A 27,202-nucleotide genomic window follows, 5' to 3' on the forward strand; every position below is an offset into this window, starting at 1 on the left:
CTATAATTCCTCACCTTCCTTTCCACACAGCTGTCCGTCATCAGCCACCAGTAACTTTGGTGCAACATTCTCTTGGTACCATTTGCCCCCAAATGTTCTTGATGGGCAATCTCCACAAGCCTTTCTCTGATACCCTAAGGAAAAACCATTTTAACCCCTTTCCTGAGTCTCCCCCTCAACAACGACAACTCATAATTTACTTCAAATTAAAGCTCAAACTTCCTCTCCAGAAGGTCCCTGCTGGGGCAACCTACCACTGTCCGCAATACAACTAACCTTAGAACCTCATCCTCACTCCGAGAAAGTTCTCACTCTCCCTCACTCAGGGCTTCCTGCTCCACACTGGACACCACTATTTTGTCTGAGGAAGTTCCTTCCTCCACACCTCCTGCCTCCTCCATAAGAAGATAAGATGAGAAAAGCAATCCGCCTCCATGTTTTTTACTCTTGGTAAATAACACACATTGAAATCAAAACACTGCAATCCTAAAAGCCACTTATAAATCCTAGGTGATCCATAGGACCACCCTCCCGCAAGACAGCATCTGCAAAAGGGGTCTGTGGTTTGTCCTCACAGTGAAACGCTTACCCCCCCAAAATAATGTAAAATGGAGCACTGCCCAAAACACAGTGAGAGGCACCCTCTCCACTATGTAGTAGTTCACGTCAGTTCACGACTCTAGAAAGGTCCAATCAGCATGATCTTTCGGAGAGCGAGTTTCTGCACCATATAATAGTATTGGGACTACTTTTTGCTGATAAAAAGTAATGATGTGCCTGTATAAGAACTTGCAATATTTATAGGCTAATATTTTTGCCTGAGATGTTAATGCAGTCAATGTATTATTTAGATCCAACACATATGTATCCTGAGCATTATTAGAAGAAAAAGACAGTCCAAGATACTTTTAATGTGGGACAACCTGCAATGTGGTATTCTGCAAGGTCCATTCAAGTCTTGATTGTTTAGTCCTGCGTTGATTATTACAGATGACAATGTGTGTCTTTTCCGTATTAATCATCAGGTGATTTACATTTGCATAGCTCTCCAATTTGGACAATAGGTTTTGAAGGTCAGTTGGTTTTTGAGACAATAAAACCAGATCGTCCACATATAGAAGCCAAGTAATTTTCTGAGAGCCAAGTTTTGGGCCATCTCCTACAGTTTCTATCAGGATTTCTCCCATGTCTAAAATAAATAAATTAAATAATGTTGACGCCAAAATACAACCCTGTTTAAGGCCTCTTAAGGTGGGGAAAGTTGCAGATAGTCGCCCCTGGTTAGACAGTCTAATTTGCATTGTGGTGTCAGTATGCAAATGCATAATAAGAGCCAATAAAGAGGGAGGACATTTATAGCGTTGCAATTTTCGATACAATAGGAGCCGATCAATAGAGTTGAAGGCTACCTTGAAATCGATAAATGCTAGGTACAAGGGCAGTTTTCATTGAGCATACTGAGCCCTAAGCATATGCATTGTGATAATGTTGGGAGAGGTACCCAGGGCAGTAACAAACCCTGCTTGGAAAGGATCTCTCAACCTACTTTTTAAAGTCCATGCATTTAGTTCAACATTAATCTACTGAATATTGTACCCAGAGCGTCTAGTAGAGCTATAGGTCTGTAGCTCATTGGCAAAGTTTGATCCCCTTTTTTGTATATTGGGACGATTATTGAATGCTTCCAGGATGTTGGTAGCTTTTGTGTTTGATTGATAGCTGTAAAAATATCAAATAGGATGGAGGCCCAGAGCTCTGGATGTTGTTTGATCATAAGGTTAGACAGCCCATCAGGGCCTGGAGCTTGAGATCTACTTATTTTAGAAATGTGGAAACCGATGTCATCTAGCTGGAAACTCAAATGAAAACATTGTCTGGCGCAACCCACTCCAAACGTGTACTACCCAATTCCAATGAGTATAACTGGCAAAAATGAAGACTCAATCAGATTCAGATACTCCATTTGCCTGAACAATGGTTTTAGGACCGTGAGTGGCACAGTTCAAAATAGCCCATATTCTAGCTGTGTTTTTAGTTTCAAGGGCCTGTATCATTTTAGCACCATCGGCTTGATACAGTGCAGCTTTATGGTTTTGTAACCAATTTTTATAGTTAGTATGTAATCTAATGAACATGCCAACTCTTAGTTCCACAGGGATTTGTCATTTCTGCAGTCTATATTGAGACGTTCTTGTCCTGACAGCATGATTATATACATGAAGCTATGGTTTAAGGCCCGGTTTTGAAAAATAATGAGGCTGAAACATTTGCATCATGTCACTATACACTATTTTAGATGAACTTCCTACTGAAGAATCATTATCTAATTCATGGGAAAGAAGTGATCCAAAAGCTTTAACTGAGGATTCCGACCATCATAGCCTATTTTGTTGGTTATTCACCATAACATTACCCTGGATCATCACATCATTTTTTACTTTACACTAAGTTTCATGTTTCTATCTCATCACAAGTATGTCATGGTCACTTTCATCAGTTTTTACAACGCAGAAATCAACAACATTTGAAATTAAGGCATGATAAACATAAATGTAATCTAAGATGGCTGCCGATTTGCCTCTCCACCAAGTGGGATGGGGAGGAAAGTTGGAAGAAAAGGAACCATTTAAGACACAACGATTTCTTGACTCAACAAAACTTTTCCACATAGAGAGCCTCTCTCTGTCAGATGTATCATTATCATTCATAGATTGCAAATTTAGATCACCTGCCAATATAACTCAATTAATAGAGGCATCCAAAACTACCAAGTTCATCAAGTTATCCAACTCATTAATTAACTTAGTGTTCGTAATCCCCACTGGATTCCGGTAGAGATTAAACACTGCAATGGAGGGAGATTGAGTAGATAGCCTTAACAGTTGGATATAAGCATTTGGGGTCGCCCAAGCTTCCAATTTTAAACCTGATCCTGCTTTAACAGCAGTTAAAAGACCAGATGAGGGTCTACCTCAGGTGGCTTTTATTGTCAGATTTAGGTGCATCTCATAGTCATCCCATAATGGAGGTACTAGCATCCATGTCTCTTGCAATAATATTTAGAGGAGAATTGCCTAGCATTTCGGTGCTGGACTGCCCCAGGGCAGGACAAAAACTGATATGTTTAGGATATTTCTCCTCTGTGAAAGATAGTGAGCTAAAGACTCTGGGTAAGGCTCTTGTTTCCAGGACTCATGTCTGGCAGAGAGTCTCCCAGGACCCCCCTTGTTATTTGCATACTTCAAGTAAATTTGGGTCTCGCCCTAAATTACTAGGGGAATCCAGACATGGACCCCTTGCTCACTATTCTTAGAGAGGCACAGCTACACCCTACTGATGAGGTTCAACCAGACCGAAACACTTGTCTGGGTCTTGCTGTTGGTACTCTTGTTTAGAGGAGAATTGCCTAGCATTTCGGTGCTGGACTGCCCCAGGGCAGGACAAAAACTGATATGTTTAGGATATTTCTCCTCTGTGAAAGATAGCGAGCTAAAGACTCTGGGTAAGGCTCTTGTATCCAGGACTCATGTCTGGCAGAGAGTCTCCCAGGACCCCCCTTGTTATTTGCATCTTGCAATAACATGACAGAATGTTTGCCTACAGGTTGACGTCAATATTTAGCAAATGGCGAAATCCTCTCGTAATCCAATTTACGAGAGAAAATTCTTGAGTTTCCAAATTAGGTTCTAGTTATATTTCGTGATTAGGATATTTAGTACATGAAACAGTACTGACAGTTTGAGGAGAGCCATTCATGGTTCCTGCGCTAGATGTGTAAAAGTGTTTATTTTTCCATACCGGGACATTTCGTGATTGTATAGTACTCTTTGTGAATATTGCAAAGCCCAGTCTAAACAATTGATTTTTGCCAGCCCAGATGGTATTCTGAATAACACAAGAATTAACCCAAAGCTTTACAGAGTTTAAATTAGGTTTATTAATGAATTCCACCAGTTTAATGTCAGATGACGTTATGTCCTCTAACATCGGAATATCAGAGAATATGGCCAACACCGCCCGTCGGCTTCGATTGTACTGTATGTTTGGCAATGATCTACAAGCCAAAATCAAAGAATACGATGCTGGTCGGGTTTTTCTTCGGATGGGCTGGCAGACCTCATATCATTATTTGTCTGTTTGGGCAGAACAGGTAGCATGGGAGACTGACCCTTGACCAAAGCATTGTCAATAAGTTTGAGGAGTTGGGGCGAGAGCACAGCTAGGACCATGGAGCTTACTTGCAATACTTGAAATTGGTGTTGGGTCAGGCGTCATAACATGCACATAGTTAGACTCATTTATACATTGCCTGTCCTTGCAGAAAGTTTGAATGTCCGTATTTCCTTCCAGCCTTTCTAGTTTCTTAAGAACTTTTATGATTTTAGGAAGCGGCCGCCCAGTAGGCGTGGAGCATAAATGCAAAGCTGCGTGTTTGCGTGTCTTTAGAGATGGAACACCTGATACAAGATCCTGTACACAATTTTTAAAAGGGGGCGGTATACCAGATCTTAGAGAAAAAGCCATAGCGATGTGTGTATAGTCTTACAGAGACTATCGCTGGACTCAGAACAACTCTACTCTGTGCCACACACCGAGGTACCGGTAGAAGTAAACCATGTTACTGCGACGCCGCAACAAAGCGGTGAAGCGGCAAAGCGGTACTTCACCGGTACTTCGCTTGGTGCACGCGCGCTGGTGTGAGCATGTGCCTGTTTTTGAAAGCACGTATCAAAAGGGGCCGAGCTTAGCAGGAGACAAAGGCTCCAAGGTCCTTGTATGATTTCCAGAGGGAAAAATAGAAAACACAGGTTTTAGGGGCAAAGGTCCACACTTGCAAAAAAATGTGTAGAACCAGATATTCACAATTCCAAGTACCGTTGGTTCACACGTTAGATCAGTAGAACAAAATCCCCAGTAACGAGCAGAGGTCCGGCACAAGCGGTACTTCACCGGTACTTCACTTGCTGCGCACCCCATGGTTTATCCAGAGTGCAGATGTTTTTTGGCGCAGCCAATCTCCCAAGGGGAAAAAAGAATAGAAAAACAGTTTGCCCACTTCCATAGAGAAAAGGGACTTAGTCCCTTTTCCATTTCTATGACAGCTGGGATCAGAAGGAGCACTGGAATTGGAGCTCAAAGCTCTGGAACTGTAGGTAAGGTGAGAGGGGACAGGGGTGGGAACAAGTTTGGTTGTTTTTTGGGGTTCAGGGAGTTGCGGAGGTAACAACAAGAGGCTCCCTATTGCCTCCCCACATATAAGAAAAATGGCACCAGCTGGGGAAGGGCCTTTGGTGGCTGGAACAGCCGGCAGAGAATGTGTATACTTGCCTGCTGTTCCAGCCACTTGATTGGCTAGTGGCCCTTCCCTGGGTGTGAATTATGTTTTCTTTTGTTCTGGATGTTGCCATAATATCTTGGTTGTTGCACACACTTCATTTTGTCTAACAGGCTTTGGAATTGGATGTGATTTGGTCAAGTTTTCAACCTTTTCCTTTTATAAGTGTTACTTTCAGCTCAAATCAATTTTTCCACCTTGCAGGAATTCTGACCATACAGGGTGCAAAGATATCAAGAGTGTTGTTTATAGCAATGTGTAGGTCTGACAACAGCACTTCTAGGTTGTGTGTGAAAGTGGAGGTCACCTAGGTCTTGATTGAACAAGTTATGCAAAGTTCACAGTGGAACCCTGTCATCGGTCACAGTGTGATAGAGCCCATTGAGAGGCTATCTTGTTATTTGCTCTTCTTAGGTTGTAGTTTGAGGTAACTCCTAATCAGTGAGTGTTTAGATCAGAACAAGTTTAAAACTTATGGTTGGAAATCCTCCAGTTACTTGAAAACATGGCGTGACAAAATACCATCTTGTAAGGATGTGAAAGAATGAAATAATTTGGTTATTAATTCTCAAATGAGGCAAGTAATTGTGTTACTGAAAGTAAGATCTGTTATTCAGATCCTACTTTCATCATGACACATGACAAAAAGCACACTTTTCAGTTTACTGGCATTCCCAGCAGCTGCCCTGCAGTGGCAAGAGGGCAGGTTCAAAGGCTACATGTGCATTCCTGAACACAGTTGCTGGAACCCAATGTTCTAATGAGTAGTTTGGCTTTTTAACTGCATGCACTTCTGGTTCAAAATATCAGAATTGCAAACTGCTGCAGTCTGGCGGCAGTTGATAACAATTAAATATAAACCATGTCTAGTTTTTCATGGTGGCTACTGACATAGCATATTTATAAAACCACAAGCATTTGATGAATTGTATTAAGTTTGTCTGTGCCTACTGTACCCAAACAAGCTCGTGGGTCCTACTCAGGTTGCCTCCTCTTTGATGCCCTTGAGAAGGCGTGTCACATCTTTCAGGGAAAAAGAACATTCTGTGGGGGCCCAACTAAGAACTTGTTGGGTTAGAGTGAACTCACAGGTAGAATGGGGCTGCTGGGAGTTCCTTGATACCAGAACTCATGAAAGGCCCATCACCTTCCCTTTGCCAAAAAGGAATAGAAATCAAAACAAACAGCAAATCAAACTGTGGTTTATTCTGGCCAGAAACACACAGGGATGTGTGCAGGGAAAGAAAATCCAAGTGCTCTCACAGAGAGCCTGCTGCAGGCTCTTTTCTAAGACACCGTGTCCTGCTGACATCAAAGCTCGGGCCAGTTCGCAGAAACCTATCTAACCCTGTGATTGGGTGCTGAATGATAGGTCACATATAGTTACCTTATAGAAATCATTTACATTGGTCCTACGTTGTCAGGGGGATGGTCTGGCAGTTCCCCAAATTACCTAATTCTAAAATGTTGCATTGTGAATGTCTTCCCATCGCTTTAGCTGATGCCGCATTCCTGAGAAGTAATTTGCTCTCAGCTCGAATGTATCTTCCCAAAGTAAAGGTAACTACTGCGTTGAATGCACTCACTTCTAAATGCAACATGCAGGTGTTCTTGTTACACTGTGTTGCAAATCAGGTCTGGGCTTTGTGAAATTGTCTTTTGTTCCCAGACAAGGGTCCTTGGCTTGCTATCAGGTTCACTGAGTCACGTGTTCTGTCTTCATGCTCTAGGCTTTTCCAGCTCTGAATTACTCTTATTTATGAAGAATTAAAAATGCTGTCTGTGATGAGTTCACTGTCATTCAGAGAAAGGAATTTCATATGTCACGCACGACCTTGGCTTAGAGCCTGGACTTGCGAGGTGCATTTCATTGTTCGCGCAGACCGCAATGCTACTGGACTTCACTGAGACAAGTGTACTTTGCTGTCATTTTCCTGAGCCAGGCATGGCTTCCCCTGTGCCATTTTGTAATGCATGAATTTCTTAGTTATATTGCTGTTAGGTGGTCCAAATACTTTTGCTTTTCCAGAGGGTTAATTTATGTAAGCATCTGCACGCTTTTAAGCAGGAAACCTTGTATTTTGCAGGTTTCAGAACTGTTGCGGTCAAGTTAATGAACAAACATAATAAACAGTGACAAAGTGTAAATGTATCTGTCCTCTAACTACAGAACTGCGCATCCGTGTTCTTCATGTAATCAAGTGTGTGAGTGGTTCAGTGTGCAGATGGCACGTGTTTTCATGTCTAATGTGGCTATGTCACGAGGGCACTAATGGCCCTGAGCACGTCTTCTTAGCGCTTTTAGTCAGGACCATCATTTGAATTTTCCTTGCTGATACCCAAAAGCTCTTCATCCACTCTGCGCTTACCTCTCCTTACCCTGGCAGCAGTGTCTCCCTTTCACTCTGACACGGTAGGTCTTGCTGCTTGGGTCGGGGAAATGTTAATAGGGAGTACAGCGGTAATGCTCATCATTACAATTAATTTCGAAAGGACCAACCCCATTATTCCACTGAGGATTAATAATTCCTCCACAATGATAACAGTTTTTATGAACCCACCCATAACCACTTATGTTGCTAGACCCTTGCAAATGATGAGACGATAAAGCAGCCCGCCTGAAAATCGCAAGAAAGGCATTAATAAGTTAGTGCTTGTCAGTACCCTCAAGCTCCATGAACTAAATAATCACTAAGGCCAAAAATAAAAAAACTTCCTCAGACCGTTCTTATTGATGGGTCTCTCAATGTGGGTTGGACAGGGTATGCACTGTATCCAAGTTGGGGAAATGTTTGTGCTAGGTGTTCAATGAAAGCAAGGAAATATATGTTAGGGAATCATTTTCTAAAGCACCTGGGTCTTCTGATAGAGTGGAAAACTGGTTAAATTCTCTGGCGTGATTAACGGGAGGTATCATTAAGGAAATTCCTGCACAATTCAAAAATAATACGCAACAACCTGCATGTGTGAAAAAGAGAGAGAGAGAACAAACAGTGTTACGGTTGTCGATGCACCAAGTGTGTCTGTCTCTAGTGTAGCTGCTTGGGAGCGTCGGACAGTAGGATGGCCAGGTTTCCCTAACTCAGGAATGAGTGTGCAAACTTGCAATTCATCAAAATCTGTTCTGTTGGCCCTGTCGATTGTTGCTCCCTCGTTGCCAGGGTGGGCACCACTTTGTAGGGCTTGATGTCTTAAGCATCTAACAAAGGCTGTTAGGAGAGTCAAATCTCCAACTTGCACTACATTTTGGTGCAGTCTCCAGTTCTTAGAAATTAGAATATACTTTCCCATTGTCTTCAGGCCTGCCCTGGGTCCTTTGTATCTTGTGAGAGATGAAAAAGAAGCACTTAAGACCTGAGAATTGACATATTCTTCCATTTCTTGACCTGACATCTCTGCATGCACTACTCTCACAATCTTTGAGTGTCCAAGTGAGAAGATCCAAGGGTAAATTCATGCACCGTCCTGTCACCACCTTGTGTGGTGTTAAATGGTGGTCGGATCATAGCTTGATGCACAATTCAAAATCTACCTTGACAATGGGCAGACAACCACTATCATGTAGCAGCATCCTTAACACATTTGGATCATATACACATAATTCAGCTGAAGGTGTAGAAATGGGCCTTTGGGTCTTGGTGTGGCTCCTCTCACAACTCTCAGGATGTGCCCCAAAGTGAACTGCTGGCACTTAAGCTGGTACTAATGAAATTTGCTACATTTTCATTCAAATTTTGGACACAACCATTTTCTCCAATTTGTGCAGCAATTACTGCTTTCCCTGTGTGTGTTGGGTAATGCATTTGTGCCAGTGCTGTGTTCAAAAGTGCTAGTGGCATGACTTCTTACTCCGTGTTATTCTGTCACCAAAAGGCATCTGGTGGCGACATGGAACATCCTCTCTTTACCCAGAGTTCTCTCTCCTGCGGTGCCGCTCCCTGCATTTCCATTATTTGTTTCTCTAGCAGGTAGTTTTACCCTTCCCTCATTACCATGTCCCTCCCTCCTCCCGGGGTGTTGTGTCTCTCCTTCAGTTGGCTACGCTGTGTTTTAGTGCCAGTATGAAAGCCACAAGTTCTGCTGCTTGTGCTGAATAATGAGATAGCAATAGTGCACCCACAACTACTTCACATGTCCCGTCTTCCCTCAGTCTCACTACAGCAGTTCCTATCGTTCTGACCCATCAGTCTGATCAATGGTTGGTGAACCATCAATGCATCAATGTAAAGCACACCTCCCCCCTCAAGTGCACCTCCCTCCACCTAGCGTGTCTCACTGAATTGCTCTGTGTTTTGCACAATCATGAGCCCAATCCTCTGGTTGGTGGACATCTGCCAAGAATGTAGCTGGCTTTACTGTCTTGCAACGCACTATATTCAGGCACCCCACTCTGTACTGTGCTCCCACAATGCCCTGAACAATCTGTCTTACATTCAACATGCATATGCCTGGTGTTGAGAAAATTATGCCTTTGTCTGTGAATGAAATGGTCATGTTCAGTATGCTCATGATGTCACAAAAGTGTCCCTTCACGGATGCATGCCCTAGTCGCCCCAATGTCAACAAGAAAGAAAAAGGTTTTGTCACCTATCGCCACCCCTATACTAGGTTCCTCTGCAGGTTTGGGTGTTACGGAAAGGATTGGACACATCAAGTTCATCTGTGGGCTATCCTATTAAGGGTATAATGACAATCCATTTCCTGTGAAAGGGGTGGTCCCTACCATGGTGACCCCTCCCAGTCGTCTGTCAAGACTTGATGGTCATGTAGGCGATGATTCCTCCGTCCCCAAGTCCCACTCGAGCAAACAATCAATATACTGCTCGAGCAGCCCTTGAGGCCACAGGTGGTGAATGTCGTCAGCCGGAACCAGGAATGCCGGAAGATGTTCCCCCCGACCACTGTAAGGCAAACACGCTGGTTAGATAACAAAAATATACCCAGTACACAATCCTCAATGTTATCTACAAGGGAGCTTACCCTGAGTGGTTGTTTGGAAACCAGTGTTGATGTGGGGTGTTTGACTGAGGGAGCCGGCAGGGTTGACTACAAGGTATCAGCCTGGCAATGCACTTGAAGGATGGAATCAGCACCTGATACGGAACTTGGTACTGTGAGCCAAACAATATTGCACGTGATCCAGAGAGCAGAGTCTAAACCAAGGGGCAATCCAATTGCAGTCCAGGAGGAAAGCCAAGGTCGTGTCCAGGGGGAGCGGTTCAAAACAAGGTACCAAACAAGGGAAATCCAAGAAGCAGTCCGTGGGAGGAGCCGAGTTCAAAGCCAGAAAAAAGCAGGTCCGGGCGAGGTACAAAAGGGAAAGTGGGTCGGAATCCAAGGGCAAAATCCGAGATCAAGAAAAGCAGCGTCACGTCCGTAATCCGTAGTCCAACCAAGATCAGCTGTGAAGCGCGGATGGGAGTTCGCGTGTCGCTTTTGAACGCTCGCTCCAGTGACCATGTGACCCACGCACGTGATCGTGATCGGACGCTCCCGCGATCACGTGACTCACACACGCGATTGGCACACACGCGATTGGATGCGTGGAGGAAGAGCGTCCAAGTGCTGGCAGTGGAGACGCGGAATGCCCGTGGCGCGTCTCCACGGCAACCGCCAATGCAGAAATGGAGAGCGAGGCATAAACCAGCGCCGCTGAGTTCGGCCAACCCCTTGTCAGCAAACCTGAGGGTGAGGATGTGCGATGGTGCGTGTGGGGACTTGCTGTGCTCTATGTCTCTGCCGTGTACTGATGGAATTACGGGGTGGAACAGGAGGGCTTGTGGATGTGGATGGGGGCGTGACATCGTCTAACCGGTACCATTGCTATGGTTTCCATGGACTCCGTTGTGTCAGTGTTCTGTATGTGTGCTAACTGCTGTGCAGTCCCTCTGGTTTGTGGTGCTTCTAGGTACTGGGGTAGTGGTTCTGTCATTTGTGGTGTCTGTGTCTGTACCTGTAGTGGTGACGGTGCCTGTGTTGTTGCTTGTGATGTCTGCTGAAATCTTCCCTTGGTGCTGCTGGCCCCAGGCATAATAATCTCCCTGTGCCCCTGCAAACTGTTGTTGTCCCTGATCCTTCCAATTTTGCTGTGCTCCCCCAAAATGACAGGTTCTTGAAACATGCCCTAAATGCCCGCAGGTCCAGCACTGTGGTGGCTCCCTCCCCTGTCCTGGTAAAAATCCCAAGAAAGTCTCCTGCATTCTGTGGTCCCTGCTGTCCATATACCTGAATTCCTCTCCGATTGTGGTGCATCTGTGGACCAAAGCCGCACCCTCTTTGGAGTCCTCCCCTTCCTTTGAACCACTGATGGAACCCACCCTGCCCCATGTATCCTTCCCACATGGGTGGTGCATATTGTGCTGGTTGTTGATACTGCTGTTGTGGTGCTGGTGTTTGTGATTTGGGGCTGGTTTTACATTGCAATTTTTAATTATTTCCTTTGTACCAACTTGGCCTCATCTGCCTTTTGTTTAACCTTCTCCTGCCACAATCTACAATAAACAAGGTCAATGTCTTCCAGGCTATACTTTGCTGCCTCCCTTCCATAACCCCATAGATGCTGCACCATTCCCTACTGAGCCTCTTTCATGTCTGTCTGCACTGTTTGGTTCTGTTCTTCTCTCCTCCTCTGATCGCTTCCTTTACCATTCCAGTGCAACCGGCTCACTGACCGTATTTATGGGCCACTCATCCTCCTGCACTTGTGCCCGTTCCCTTGCCAGCCTTTTTAGTTGCAACTTTTTCTGTTCCCTTGCTGCTAGCATGCATTTTACTTGCTCTGATATCTCTCTCCTCCTCTCTTCCTCCTCTAGTTCCCATTCCCTCTTCTCTCTTCACTCACTCTCTACCCTCTTCCTTTCCTTCAGTTCCCTTTCTAAACTTTCTTCAGGCTCCCTTTCCATGAGTTCCCTCTCTTCCTTCCTCCTCTGTTCCCTGTCCTCCCATCCCAGTTTGTCCGCTCTCCTCCTGTCCCTCTCCTTACTCTGCACTTTCATTTCCCAGTACCTCTCCCTTCTCTCTTCTTCCTCCATTTGTTCCATCCAGTCAAGCTTTTTGCGCTTTTTCTCCCAACTCTCTATTGCTGTGGTCACTCCTTCTGCCTCTCCTGGTGTCTTCCCCTTAAGTTTCAAAGGTATGTGTGCTGCTATTGATTCCGCTGTAGCTATGCCTTCAAATTCTGCTTTGGCGCTCTGCTGCCCTTCCTTGCTTGCTCCTGTGTTGCCATTGGGTTGTTCTTCACCTTTCTGTTTGTCCTCTTTATTATATGGTGGTGGCTTGTATGTGGGATTTGAATATCCTCCTGCTGCCCTCAGTTCTCTTATGGGGTACATCCGTTACTCATCAACTGTGTCATCAGATATTAAACTTGCGGTCCAGGGGGAGGTGAAGAAGGGTGAGATCCCTCTTCCCTCACCACATGCTGGTTCAGAATCCACTGATGCCTCACCACTTCCCCTTCCCCCTCCTGGAACATGCGTCACAGCTCAAATATAGCCAGGCAAATAAGTGCTTTCTATGTTTGTCAGTAGGGATTGCTGCACGACGCTGGAGAAGCTGCCTTTGGGGGGGCCATGATCTTATTAATGCACCCTCTGTAACTTTGACCATTCTATACTGTAATTGGCTAATCTATCTTTGTAGGACGGCAGCATCATACTTAACAGTTGAAGGAGAGTCATTCCCCCGCTATTCCCTAAATAAATTATGTACAACCTTTACCTGACCTCAAGTTGAGGATTTCAATAGTCCGCTCTTCAGGGAACAAAAGTTAGAAGGTAATTTAACACCTTTCAATTTCTTTGAGCCTTCTTGGCTCTGCACTTAGCCAGTGTACTCCATGTACAGCCCATCTTCACCAAATCACTGCCTTCTCCAGCACACATCCACAATCTTGCATATGTGCCTTACACACACCGCCACTTGTTCACCTCTTCTGCCTCTCCCAAGTTCACAACACTAGCTCCTCACCATCAAACTCTGCATCCTAAGCACCAACCTAAGGGTGATGTCATCAACTAAAGTCACAATTCAACAGAACAGACAAGTGCACATACCCGTTGATTCCCATTCCACACAAAACCCCACACAATCCCAAAAGAAAACCCCACAGCTGTCTTCCTACCTCTGCAGTGTAGAGTAAACTTCTATTCTCTTGTGATTAACTGCACCCATTGCGTCGCCTAATGTGTGAAATGCCTCTCTCCAGGAGACTTAAGCAGCTAATACACCCTCCACAATCTAGGATAGCTCCAGCTAACCAATCACTACGGGAATACCATCATCCATGATCCTGACTACAACACCCTACTCACAGAAATGTCTCTTCTTAATTACACATTTTCACCATCCAAGCCTTCTAAACCTGAATGTAGCCTAACACAGAAAACATGACCTCTACCTCCGCTCCAGTCTCTATTCAGACAATATTACTTAACAGTTCTACAACATACTGATGAACAACACTTCCCTAATACTTCAGAATGTGGCCACTGTTACCCCACAGAAATTCCATACCCTCCCTCAAACCCCATGTTGCTGGTTGTTTGGACCAGTACTTACGTTCCTGTGCTGCACTGACTCTTGCTCTGCTACCGGATCCCCCGGTCAAGGCGCTCACCGGCCCTCTCTTCTGCAGGGCCTTCACCTGCCTTCAAGAGGGATGTTCCCCAATTACCTAATTCTAAAATGTTTAATTGTGAATGTCTTCCCATTGGTTTAGCTGATGCCCCAGGCCTGAGACATAATTTACTCTCAGCTCAAATATATCTTCCCAAAGTAAAGGTAACTGTTTTCTTTCCACACCATAATTATTCGTGAATCACCACTGCGTTGAGTGCACTCGCTTCTAAATACAACATGCAGGTGTTCTTGTTACACTGTGTTGGACATCATGTCTGGGCTTTGCGAAATTGTCTTTCGTTTCCAGAGAAGGGTCCTTAGCTTGCTGTCAGGTCCATTGAGTCACGTGTTCTGTCTTCATGCTCTTGGCTTTTCCAGCTCTGAATTACTCGTATTTATGAAGAATTAAAAATGCTGTCTGTGCCTGGGTTCACTGTCGTTCAGATAAAGGAATTTTATCTGTCACACCCGACCTTGGATGAGAGCCTGGACTTGCGAGGTGTATTCCATTGTTCCCGCGGACCCCAACGCTACTGGACTTCAGTGAGACAAGTGTACTTTGCTGTATTTTTCCTGAGCCAGGCATGGCTTCCACTGTGCCATTTTATAATACATGAATTACTTAGTTATAGCGCTGTTAGGTGGTCCAAATACTTTTGCTTTTCCATAGGGTTAATTCATGTAAGCATTTGCAAACTTCTAACCAGGAATTCTTGTATTTTGCAGGTTTCAGCACTGCTCCAGTCAAGTTAATGAACAAATATAATAAACAGTGACAAAGTGTAAAGGTATCTGTCCTCTTACTACAGAACTGTGCATCCGTGTTCTTCATGTAATCATGTGTGTGAGTGGTTCAGTGTGCGGATGGCACGTATTTTTCACGTCTAATGTGGCTATGTCATGAGGGCCCTAATGGCCATTAGCACATCTTCTTAGAGTTGGGTTAGTTCTATCTAGATGTGACGCATGCTAAACTTCAGAGTTCTATCTAGATGTGACACATGCTACACTTCACAGTTTTATCTAGGGGTGATGAATGCTAAAGTACACCGTTCTATCATGATGTGGCGCTTGCTAAACTACACAGTTCTATCTAGGAGTGGCACATGCAAAACTACACAGTTATATCTGGATGTGGCGCATGCTAAACTACACAGTTCTGACTAGAAATGAGGGATGCTAAAAATCACAATTATGACTAGCATCCCTCACTTCTAGTCAGAATTGTGTAGTTTAGCATGCACCACTCCTAGATAGAACTGTGTAGTTTAGCATGTGTCACATCTAGATAGAACTGTGTAGTTTAGCATGCGCCACTCCTAGATAGAACTGTGTAGTTTAGCATGCGTCACATCTAGATAGAACTGTGTAGTTTAACATGCACCACTCCTAGATAGAACTCTGTAGTTTAGCACGTGTCACATCTAGATAGAAGTGTGTAATTTAGAATGAGCCATTCCTAGATAGAACTGTGAAGTTTAGCATGTGCAACATCTAGATAGAACTGTGCAGTTTAGTATGCACCACATGAAGACAGAACTGTGAACTTTAGAATGCGTCATTTCTTGATAGAACTTTGTAGTTTAGCATGTGCCACTCCTAGATAGAATTGTGAAGTTTATCATGCACCAATCTAGATAGAAATTTGAAGTTTACCATGCGCCACATCTAGATAGAATTGCGAAGTTTAGTATGCGCCACATCTAGATAGAACTGTGTAGTTTAGCATGCACCACTCCTAGCTAGAACTGTGTACTTTAGCATGCACCACTCCTAGATAGAATAGTGTAGTTTAGCCAGTACCACAACTAGATAAAACAGTGAAGTTTAGCATGTGTCACATCTAGATAGAACTGCATAGCTTAGCATGAGCCACTCCTAGATAGATCTATGAAGTGTAGCATGTGCCACATCTAGATAGAACTCTGAAGTTTAGCATGCGTCACATCTAAATAGAACTAACCCAAGTCTAAAATGTCAACTTTCCGCACACACTTCTCATACAGAAACCCACATGAACACTTCTCTGCACAGCAATCAGCATGTACTCGGCAAAAACAGACAAACAACACCTAACCCGACACCACAGCACATGGGAATTGGCACTGACCGAAAATTGCACTCAAGCTCAGCGAACGATGCAAACCGAACTGAAGCTGCCAACAGGAGATCACAACTCTCACTGTCCTATTGCAACAACACCCTACTAATCCCCCCAACCCCTGTTTTTGGAACCATCAAAGCACCTGGGGACCACTCGGTGGTGACGGTGAGTGGTACAAATACCTTTTAACTGTAACATTTTATAAGAGGGGGACACCTTTTAAAAATATATTTATTGTCAATTGGTTTATCACAGTAAACCTTACACAAAAGAAATGTAGAAATCTCACAAAAACATGATAGAAATCACAATGAACAGTACAGAGAGAGATACACATCTTACAAAACATTATACAGATCTGAGTAAAACTTCATATTAGATTCATAACAACTCTTGCCATTTAGTTCATGTATCATACTATAGATAAAGCATTAGAATGTATGAAGAGCTTCAGGAAATCTCAAGGCTAAAGTTGGTGAGGATTGCAAAAATATGTACCGCTGACATATACAATAGAGATCTTTACCATCTAATCTCAATCAGGTTAATTTGATGTAAGAATTTTAAGACTGCATTTGCCAGTGATGTTTCATTACCACTTGACAGCTGCCCCCAGAATTCTTGTGTAGTAAGCGATAATGCATTATCTATGAATCTGCCAAATAGTAATCATCTTAAGTTTTGAAGTGATCAATAAATGTCTTATGTCTTGGGTACACTGTTTTTGGTTGCACAAGGTACAAAAATGTGATGAGCTAGATGTATTAAAGATACATTGTATTTCACTGGTAGGTATTAGATTTAATCTAAAACAGAGACCTTAAATGATTAATCCTTGGAACACTTTCACAGGATCCTGATTGAGAGTAAACTCTAAGACAAAGGGCCTCCTTACAAGGTCACCGGTAACCCGCTGAGGTCAGTGGTAATTTGCCGGTGCTACCGATGGTTTTCCACCGACCTCATAACATCGTTTCTGGCACCTAGCTTCCCAGTGCCACTGGGACATTACAAATCCTGGCGGACTGGGAAGCTAGGTGCTGGAAAATGTTAGTCTTCATTACCATGGGGTCTCATATGTTTCCATGGGAATGGGTTCACCAAAGCACCGGCACCGTCACTAATGGTGCCGGTGCTTCCATGATGAGTCTGCCTACTGGGCCGCTGCGTCCACCAGGATCCGACCTGTCAGGCGCAGCAGCCCCGGCAGGCAGACTCAGAGTGTGGCGGTCCTGAAACAAGGGTGGCACTCTTGTTTCTGGACTGCCACACTGATAATGAGGCCCACAGTCCTCTGCCAGAGAGGTGAGGATCAGTTGTGCCAAGGAAAGGGGAAGCTCTTCTCCCAAACTATCCCAAGGGCCTATTTGGAATTACCAGCTAGCTGAAGAAAAGGTCTACTGCAACTGCAACTGAAATATGGCTACCCTAAACATTCTCACTAAAGGTGACAAAACCCCACAAGTGAACTCTATAAACCTTTCCAGTTAGAAAGGGCAGAATAAAGGGCTCATCTTTACCCTCAGATCCTGTACCAGTTCTCCAACTGAATGCAATGTCCAAAATGTAGCCCACAGACGGTTTACCACCGCAAGACATGTTTTTAACCGGCTTGATTATAATTAGCTCACTTTGAGCCACTGCAGAAACAGTGGTGCTGCCTTTGATACCCAAAGTACTTTGAACCCAATTATATGCTCTTTGAACTATCTGAGCGATGACTTCACCAATTGAAGCACATCACCCCTTCTTGACTCAACCGTTGGCTTGACTCCAAGGGAGAAACCCACTCGCTGTCTCTCGACTGCCAACTCGATCCAACAGAAGTATCCTCTTGACATGAATTGAAAGTCAACTTGACCTGCTGGAAACCACAGACTCAACCTTCTTGAATGTTGACTTGAACCAACGGAAACATCGTCTTGACTGATCGAGACCACCAATAGAAATTATTGGAAGCCATCAACCTGACCTGTCTTGAACACAGACTTGATCCACTGGGAGTCATATCTCTAATTCATCTCGATGCTGGCTCTCCTTTCAGACAGCACGACTCGACTGTCTCGACACCAGCCCGACTGCAGAAAATGTCCTTAAAGCCTGGCTCAATGCTGTTGATCCCTGAAAGGCAAGACCAGAACTCAATGGTATTCGAAAAAAGCCCTGTCCTCCTGGTCCACCTTAAAAGATCCTGGTGACTTTACACCACCCTTCGCTACCTTTTGAAAGACATATTTAAGAACATTGACAGTTTGCTACTGACATTTTTGCTTGAGCACCAGTGATTGCAAACCACGAGTCTCCCCTTACTTTAAAGTTCACCTTCTATGTGTTTTGCCTTGGAGGGCCTGGCTAGTTAATTGAAGAGCCTATTTTTATAGAATTGCTTGGGACACTCTTGTATTTTGATACCACTGTTTTATTGTTTTTCAGTTTGCTTCTGTACCAGTTAACACACCTCCTGAAGAGCATAGCTTGATCTCGGTGTGCTCTATCCTAAAAGGTCAATGACGTTTATTTGTTGGGCTTTGCCTGTTTCACCTTTATGATAGGGATCACTGCTTGCTTAGCAGTAGTGTGGGGCTAAGTTGTAGAAGTCCAATACTCCTGCAGGGTAGTAGGTATTATGTCAAACTTGGCATCCAGGGTATGTCTCTGGTGCTGCACTGGGCTAAGGCTATGATGCTTATAAAGCATGTTTTGAAAGCTGAGTGTTCGATTTGCAAAGGCTGCATTTGATCTTGTGACATTTGATTCTGGGAAGGTATATCCTGGCATGCCCCCTGTCTTTCCTGTGTAGGCAATATATGTATCAACATTTTGAAGTCATCTAGCATGAGTGTGGCAAGGTGCATGGTTTTGCCATTGGAGAACCTTAAAGCAAGACAAGCCAGGCCAAACTGACAGCAGTAAGGAATCTGTCATATGCCATTTTCCAGCAGACTCTGAAACTGATGTTATTATGTGACTATCATTCTGTTTGTATTCTATAAATTATTCATCCAGAGGAAATCAAAAGTAAATTACCTGAGGTCTCATACCTTTTTGAAATTCAAAGCCTATGGTGGGGGCCTTTATTTGTTTGTACTGTAGATGGTAAAGATTGTGCTTTGCTGCATATTCCATATGAGACCAGACTCCAGAATGTATTGAGTTATTCCTTCCTGTAGTGTTTGTGAATTGTTGCTGTTTTTTCCACAGAAGAAGTGGCTTACACAGTATTCAATATTATGTTTAAGTTAAATTAAAACAAAAAGGTGATGGCTGTAAGGTTTTGAATCAATCATAACGACTAGCATAGCGCAGGCAACCATCCAGACCATCGTTTTTCAGCCTGCCAAGCCATTACAGAAGGGGAAAGACTGCATTCAAATCATGCTTGGTCCCACCCCAAATGGTGCATTCCATCCCAAACTGCTAGGTCACACACCTTCTGCATGAGACCACAAGTATCCACAGACACGTTTCGGTCTCATTGGCGTTCATCAGTGAGGAGTAGCTTGGGTCTCTAGGAGCCACATCTGGGCATACCCGCCCCACTCTGGGTGATTTTAGCAAAACAGAAAGGCGTTGGCTGGAAGATTTTGAATCAATTATGACCACCGGCATAGCTCTGTGCATCCCCCCAAACCATCATTTTTTCAGTTTCCCCTGCCATTAAAGGATTATATGCAAATCAGGCTTGGTTCCATCCCGAAAGGGGCAGTCCAGCCCAAACTGCTAGGTATCATCCCTTTTGCACGAGACCACAAGCATTCCCAGACATGTTTTGGCCTTGTTGGGCATAATCAGTGAGGAGTAACTTGGGTCTCGTGCAGAACAGATGTAACCTAGCAATTTGAGCTGGAGTGTCCTTTGGGAGTGGGACCAAATCTGATTTTCATATGGTCTTTCCCCTTCTTGTAACGGCGGGGCAGGCTAATGACGATGGTCTGGAGAGTTGCCTAGAGCAATTGCTAGAGGTTTAAGATTCATTCTCAACCCTCCAGCCGTCCCCTCTTTGTTTTGCTTTGTCACCCGAGTGGGATGGGTATGCTCAGACATGGGGCCAGGCCCTATTGGGCCGAGAGACCCATGCTACACCTCCATGATGATGCCCAATGAGGTGGAACATGTCTCAGGTTGCTTGTGGTCTCATGCAGAAGGGATGTAACCTAGACATTTGGGCTGGACTGCCCCTTTGGATATGGTCATTGCCCTTCCTGGAACAGGTTGGCGGTGAAGAACAATGGTTTGGAGGCCTGCCTAGAGCAATTTTCAGAGATTCAAGATTAATTCAAAACTTTCCAGCCATCACCTCTTTGTTTTGCTATGTCACCCGAGTGTGATAGGTATTCTCAGATGTGGGCCTAGAGACATAAGCTACACCTCACTGAGGAGGGCCAATGAGGCCAAACATGTCTGCATTGCTTGCGGTCTTGTGCAGAAGGGATGTGATCTATCAGTTTGGACTGGACTGCCTATTTGGTGGTGGGACCATGCCCAATTTGCATATAGACTTTCCCCTTCCTGTAAAGGCTTGGTAGGTGAACATGGTCTGGAGGGTTTCCTAGAACAAATGCCAGAGGTTTAAGATGAATTCTAAACCTTCCAGTCATCACCTCTTCGTTTTGTTTTGTCACCCCGAGTGGTACGGGTATGCCCAGATGTGGGTCCCGTGCCTGCTGGGCCTAGAGGCACAAGGTACACCTCACTGAGGGCCAATGAGGCCAAAACATGTCTGGTTTAATTTATTTAATACATGATGATATTAATCAATGCACTGGAAGATGTGGCTATTTTACAAAACATAACAACTTTTTTGTCCTGCCTGCAGTATTCAAGTACAAGGCCTCAACTTTCTCATAAGGAATCAATAGTATCACACAGGGATGAAAAATATGAGCATGCTACAACTTTACATTGGTGATAAGGTGACTTGTCACCTGGGCATGCCTCTATGAGGTGCAATGTCTGGAGATGGGGTGATTGCACCTGTGGGTATATTCCCCATTAACCCGAAAAGCTCTCAGCCTTCTGCCCGCTGATGGATCCTGCGTTTTACTGCAAGTAGTTCTTGTGGTTTCCATTGGTCCTGCATGTTCGCCCCAGGACCCATACTATTCCCTTGCCCATTTGGCCAAACCCTTGGTGTATATTGGCGGTTGGAATCCTGGCTTTAGATTGTTTGAGTGGAACATGCGGTACCTCTGTTGCTCATCGATGGTCTTGGATGAATGTGTGGATGTGAATGCCGTTGGTCGATCCCCTATTGTTGGGAGCTATGGAGAAATGCAGTATTTCGTACACCACACTCTCCTGTTCCACTGCGTCCGATGCATGCTCTTGGACTTTGCCTCTATATGCATATCATGGTTATTGAGGGCTTCCGATTGTGGCCCTCCTCCTGCCATTGACTTAGTTGCTTGGCACTGTTTGCACCATTTGTGCTTCAACCCTCTGCTCTTCCTCTGCATCTGATGCAGGCTCTTGGACCTCGGTTCTGTCTGCATATCAATGGGGATTCAGGGCTCCTCCTCCTGTTATTGACTTTGCTGCCTGGCCCTCCTTGTATTGTCTGCATTTTTCTTTTCATGGTTCTTCTCCCCATTGTAATCTTTACAAGACCTATCAGGGCCCCCCACCAAGTCCCTGCATATTGCATCTGCCAGGAAGGCTACCTCTTACACACGTCATTTTGCTCTGAGTTATATATCAGATATACCCTCGTTTCTAAAACATCAATAATTTGGATTCACTTTCATCGGTTAGTTAATTGATTTTTCTGTTTGATTGTTCTTTTATCTTTGATCATGTATCTTTTTCTTTGCCTTTCCTAGGTTGTTTTAATGCCCACAATTGCAATCTCTATTGTTCCGACTTTGTGTAAATTGTGTTAAACGCTTTGGCAAAAGGGTTTCATAATCCCCATACAATAAGTACAAAAATGAATGCAAAGATAACTATACAATGCAGGTACCGATCAAAAGACATTGAACGTTCCTCCAATCAGAGACATTGTTCCCTGCCTTGGCAGTAGGAGAAACGGCAGCATCATTGACATTTACCGCCTCGCTTGCATCATAATTCTGCATGTGTTTGCATCTGCTATTGGCCTTCACAGCAATCTGAGGCATATGCGGCGGTTCATTGCCAGCAATGTTTCTAGGCAACTGTGTTGATCGTGAATGCCATATTGTAATGGTGCCAAGCCTGTTCGCCTTGAACACATGAAGAATTGTTTCCTATGTGTGGTGAAAGGTTAGATTTTCTAAAGCAGGCTTTTTACCAACTGTTTATGCCTCTTTAGGACATTATGTTGCATCGTGCAGTTGTGTCATTCGAAATGTTAGCACGATCCCTTTCTACACTTCAGTCCCACTGCACACAATTCTATATGGTAATTAATGGAAAAAGGACCCATCATTGAAGCTTTTTCAGCTGCTGCTCCTCGGATCTTTGTTATTATTGCGACAGCCGAAAATGGCGACTTTTTTCTTTTTTTTTAACCCTTTACACCACATATATATGCAGGGGGAGACCCCCGCATGCCCCCATATTAATATTATACTCTAAACCCCCCCCACATATATATGTGGTGTAATGGGGGGTTAAAAAAGAAATCTGCATTTTCGGCCGTCATATTTCTTAGGTCCACATTTTTGTACGATTTCCTGCTCCTCTCTAAGAACTACACATAGGTTCATTGTTCATAATGTGGTTTCTGGGTGCCCAGTAACTGCAAGTGAGATTCAGGTTTTTTCACCTATTCTTTAAACTTTCCTTAAGGAGGGAGCGAGGGAGGAGGAGGAAAGTGGGAGGTTGTTGACATATTTTTTAACAAATGCCAATAAAATATCGTTCCACTTTTCTTTAAGACTGAGTCCTGCCAGCCATCGTTTCAAAGCAGACATTTCCGAGGAAAATTGTGGGGGCTTGGCCTTACCCTGTGTTGAGTCATTGTAAAAATAAAATGTTTCCCGCTATCAATATCTTCTGACCAGATGACCCTCTGCAGTCAGACCATCAAAGTCCCTGATACCAGTCAGAGCGTGAGGTTTTCCAGTGATAATGTCACCTGGGAAATGATCGCCAGGGGCTGACATTTCCCCAGATTTGTACTCCCAAGAAAGTCAGGCACGTTCCCCAAATATTCTACGATTGGAGTATATAATGGTAAATTATACCCAGCCTAGAATATGTGGTGAAGGCTTTTAGTAGTGTAGGAAAAAAAGTTGCTGACCATGAAACTTTTTCCCAGGCGATATTATCAAATAGAACGAGTTCAAGTTGAGACCAATCTTTCTTCAGGAGTGCCTGACTCCAATCAACCCACCATCCCAGTGTCAGGCATGTCCTCATTTGGCTTGGCAGGTCATGTAATCACCCAATCAGAGGTGCAGTCGTTAACATCCTTGCCGTTGCCGATTTGCTTCTTTGTTCCGCTTGCACCTTTTGATTTAGATCCTACTGAGGTGTCTTGCGCCTCTATCAGTGCCTGGCTGCTGTAGGCGAGTGGATGGGCCAAAATTGTCTGAAGTTGAATGGGGACAAGACAGAGGGGATGGTGGTGGGTGCCTCCCCTGATCCCTCACTCTGGGTGTCTTCTTTCTTGCCCTCCTTTCTGGGTCCCCTACCTGTCCCAGTGACAAAGGTTAAGAATCTTGGTGTGAACTTCTCAGCTTCTTTGTCGATAAATGACCAAGTCTCTGCCGTGTGCAAAGTGGATCATTTTCATCTTAAGACATTGAAGAGGGTTGTCCCGTTATTGCCGGCTTCACTCCATCCACCGATTGTTGTGGCCATGGTGCTCAGCCAGTTGGATTACTTAAATTCGTTATATCTTGCGCAGCTGAAAGGTTCAATCCAACGGCTTCAATCCCTACAAAATCTGGCTGCCCGAGTTGCCACTGGGTCATCCTATAGTGCACATATCTCTCTGGTGCTGCATGCCCTACACTGGCTCCCTGTTAGTTAGAGAATTGAGTTCAAGACACTCTGTATCGTGCATCGAGCGCCCCTTGTACTAGGGGTAGAATACCTTCAGTCCAAATTTGTTCGCTACTACCCCCCCACTCGCAATGCCTGAATGCTTGGCGTGAGCGGGTTTGCTGGTAGTTCCCTTCTATCGCCGTGAATGTATTGGAGTTCAGGCTTTCTCGGTGGTTGCTGCTCATATGTAGAATAACCTGCCATCTTCGATTAAGGCTTAATCTAACCACCTAGCCTTTAGAAAATCCTTGAAGACTCTGCTATTCTAATCTTGCGGTGGCTTACAATTGGTGGTCCTCCTTCTCTCTTCCTTAGTGGCAAGATACCTCTGGTGACCGTGCGCTCTGAAAGTTCAGATAACATAACATAACATAACATAACATAACATAACACCCACTAGTGAGCTGAAGGCTCTTTGGGCCTCATTACAACTTTGGTGGTATCTCAGCCGTAAATCTGCTGATATACCACCAAATGGAATTACCTTTACTGCCAATCTGTCGGCCGGTATTACCAATGAATTACAAGTGGCGGTGGCAGTTTTAGTCCCCATTTAATTGGAGTCCATAGCACTCCATGGGGGATTTTGACAGAATTACAGCGATGGTAATTCCGCCAAAATTTGGAAGAATGGTGCAGGTCTCCAGTTCATAGCTGCAGGTGAACACACCAACTTAACGCCAAACACATAGTTGGGAGGTGCGGTAATGCGGCAGTGTAGGGTATTACCTCCACATTTTACCCGCACCGCCTAACTTGTAATGAGGCTGTTGAGAACAATCTTCCTTCAGGAGCAGCTGGTCCTATCCACCTGCTGAACATCACATGGCCAGAGACGCCCTGCATTGGCTTTGCAGTTCATGTGATCACCACATTGTCACCCACCTGACATCATAGTGAAGGGCGGCAGAGATAAAGGCAGCTCTAGTTTGGCCCCCTACCCCACTTGCATCGCCATGCTTGCTCATACTGCTGGCTCAACACCTTCCATGTTAGTTGACTCTCCATACTGTTTTCCTTTTCCTCCTAGTGCCCTCCAGTACCTGCATCTTTTGGTATGACAGGTATTCCTCTCTGTGCTCCCCTCCACAGGCCACTGCTTCACTTATGACAAACAGCTCACCCTTTGCTCGTGTGAACTGGTAAGGATTCATGGCCTCCCCATCTCGTTCCATTTTGTATAGCAACGTGTCCCCAATGGTATGTCACAAATGCACCTGTTCTATTCCATCTCTCTGTTAAAGTACATATGATTTACTGTGCCCTAGGCATCTACCACATCCCACATATTCTATTGCCGTGTTAAAGTGAGCATGATTTACTGTGCATCCAGTGTGTGTATTCATTAAGGTACATACAATTGTATGTGCCCTTTTCATGTAACTCATCTGTGTTTTAAAGTACATATAATTTACTCTGCTCTTGGGATTCAGCTTTACTTGACCTACTCCACACTACTGATCCTGTTGCTTTAATTCAGAGCTCCTGGTCTTTACTAATGTCGGGGTAGTTTTCCCGGGGGGCGCGAGGGCCATCCGTGGACCTCCGGGATTGGGGAGGCCCCAACTCCTCCCGCGTCCCAACAGAGTATGAGGCACACACAAAAGCAAAGAGTTACTGCTGTTTATTACACAAAACAGGCAGGGACGGGCTCACAGGTCATATGCATCCGAGAGACCACTCGTTCTTGGTGGGCTCGCAGGCCCTTTTTCTAGCTGTATGATGCGGTTACGTACGTCACCTGAGAGGGCTAGCCCCCAAACCTAACGCCACCTTGGATTGGCTCTCTGAGTGGTGGGATTAGTATAGGCACATATAGGAAAGGTAGTTAGGGGTTGAGAAAGGGTCAGGTGGTATGCCACCAGTGCTGCACTCTTTGTCCATTCCATGTAGCATTTGTCATTTTCTACTTGCACCGTCATCACCAGATACTTTGCCAAAGTCAATATTTTGCTTCCCACAACTCCGTCCACCCATCCATCCTTAGTGTATACCTTGCCATATATTAATATCAGTGGCTTTTCCCAGCATCCTGGTTCTCCAGCAACTTCTTTTGCGTACCACTCACATGGTAGGTAATGAAGTGTAACTTCTTCTGTCTGTCCTTTGTTGGGTCCCTCTGTTATGTAATTAAGCCCTTTGGTCAGTTGCCACGAGTCGTCATACATTGGTAGTGTTTTAATGAAGTTATCTTCACAGGGGTACGTTGACCCTGATTTCCATCTTAGTGTTGCTCTTTTCCCTTGGAATCGCCCACGTGTTTGGAACAATGCTAGGTACAACAAGCATTCGGCAGTTGTTGCAGGTACTTCAGTTGCCACAAACATTCTTGAAGCGCTCATGGCTTATGGGATCAACGAGCACACATAGCAGTTGTCCTTAGGAGTATCCTTACCAATTTTAGACATGTGCTTGTACCACATCTTGTTAGAGACGTGTACTGTTTCTGTAAGATATGTGTCCACCCCATGCACATGAATAGAAACACTATGCTTATCTCTCTTTATGTTGGGCCCCATACTATTTGTACCACCTGAGACCGTGCTTGTTGCAGCCATGGTAGGGGAAATGTTAGTCGAGGACGATGCCATCACGTAAAAAGCATAGTAGGCCTACCAGACAGCGGCAGTAATCAGACCAGTGGTAAAGAATATAACTAACATTTTTATTACAATTGCTAATACCACTGGCATATCTCTCTTACCTTTGCTGCGGTCCTGCAGCCCCTTTACTTTAGATGATATAGGTGCCTGCCTGAAAATCTCTCAAAATATGTGTTATTTTGTTAGTATCTTTTAGTCAAGCCCTGCTTACCAAATAATTGTTCAATGCCTAGGCGAAAAGCTGCTCCCACGCTTTCCTTACTGTCCTATCCCTTAGGGCGGGTAGTGCCACGTGGAGATGTGGGAATGATTGAGCTATTATCATAAGGAATGTGTTATAATATATGCGTATTCTTCCTCTTTTCAAGTATTTTGCCCTTTTTATAACATATACAAACTGGTGTGATAGTGCTTCTGGAGTGTTATCGTCAACGGGTAGCATTTACTCCTGGGCAGTGACGTAGATGCCGGCCAGTGAATGGAAAGCTACATTGGTGTTTGAGATCTCCTGGGCAGACCGTGGTAAGGAAATGTGGTCGTCTGTGTGCTTGAGGAGGGCAGCAAGCACTT

This window comes from Ambystoma mexicanum, chromosome 7q (assembly GCF_040938575.1).
Source record: "Ambystoma mexicanum isolate Mex_15411 chromosome 7q, UKY_AmexF1_1, whole genome shotgun sequence".
In the NCBI taxonomy this organism is placed as follows: domain Eukaryota; kingdom Metazoa; phylum Chordata; class Amphibia; order Caudata; family Ambystomatidae; genus Ambystoma; species Ambystoma mexicanum.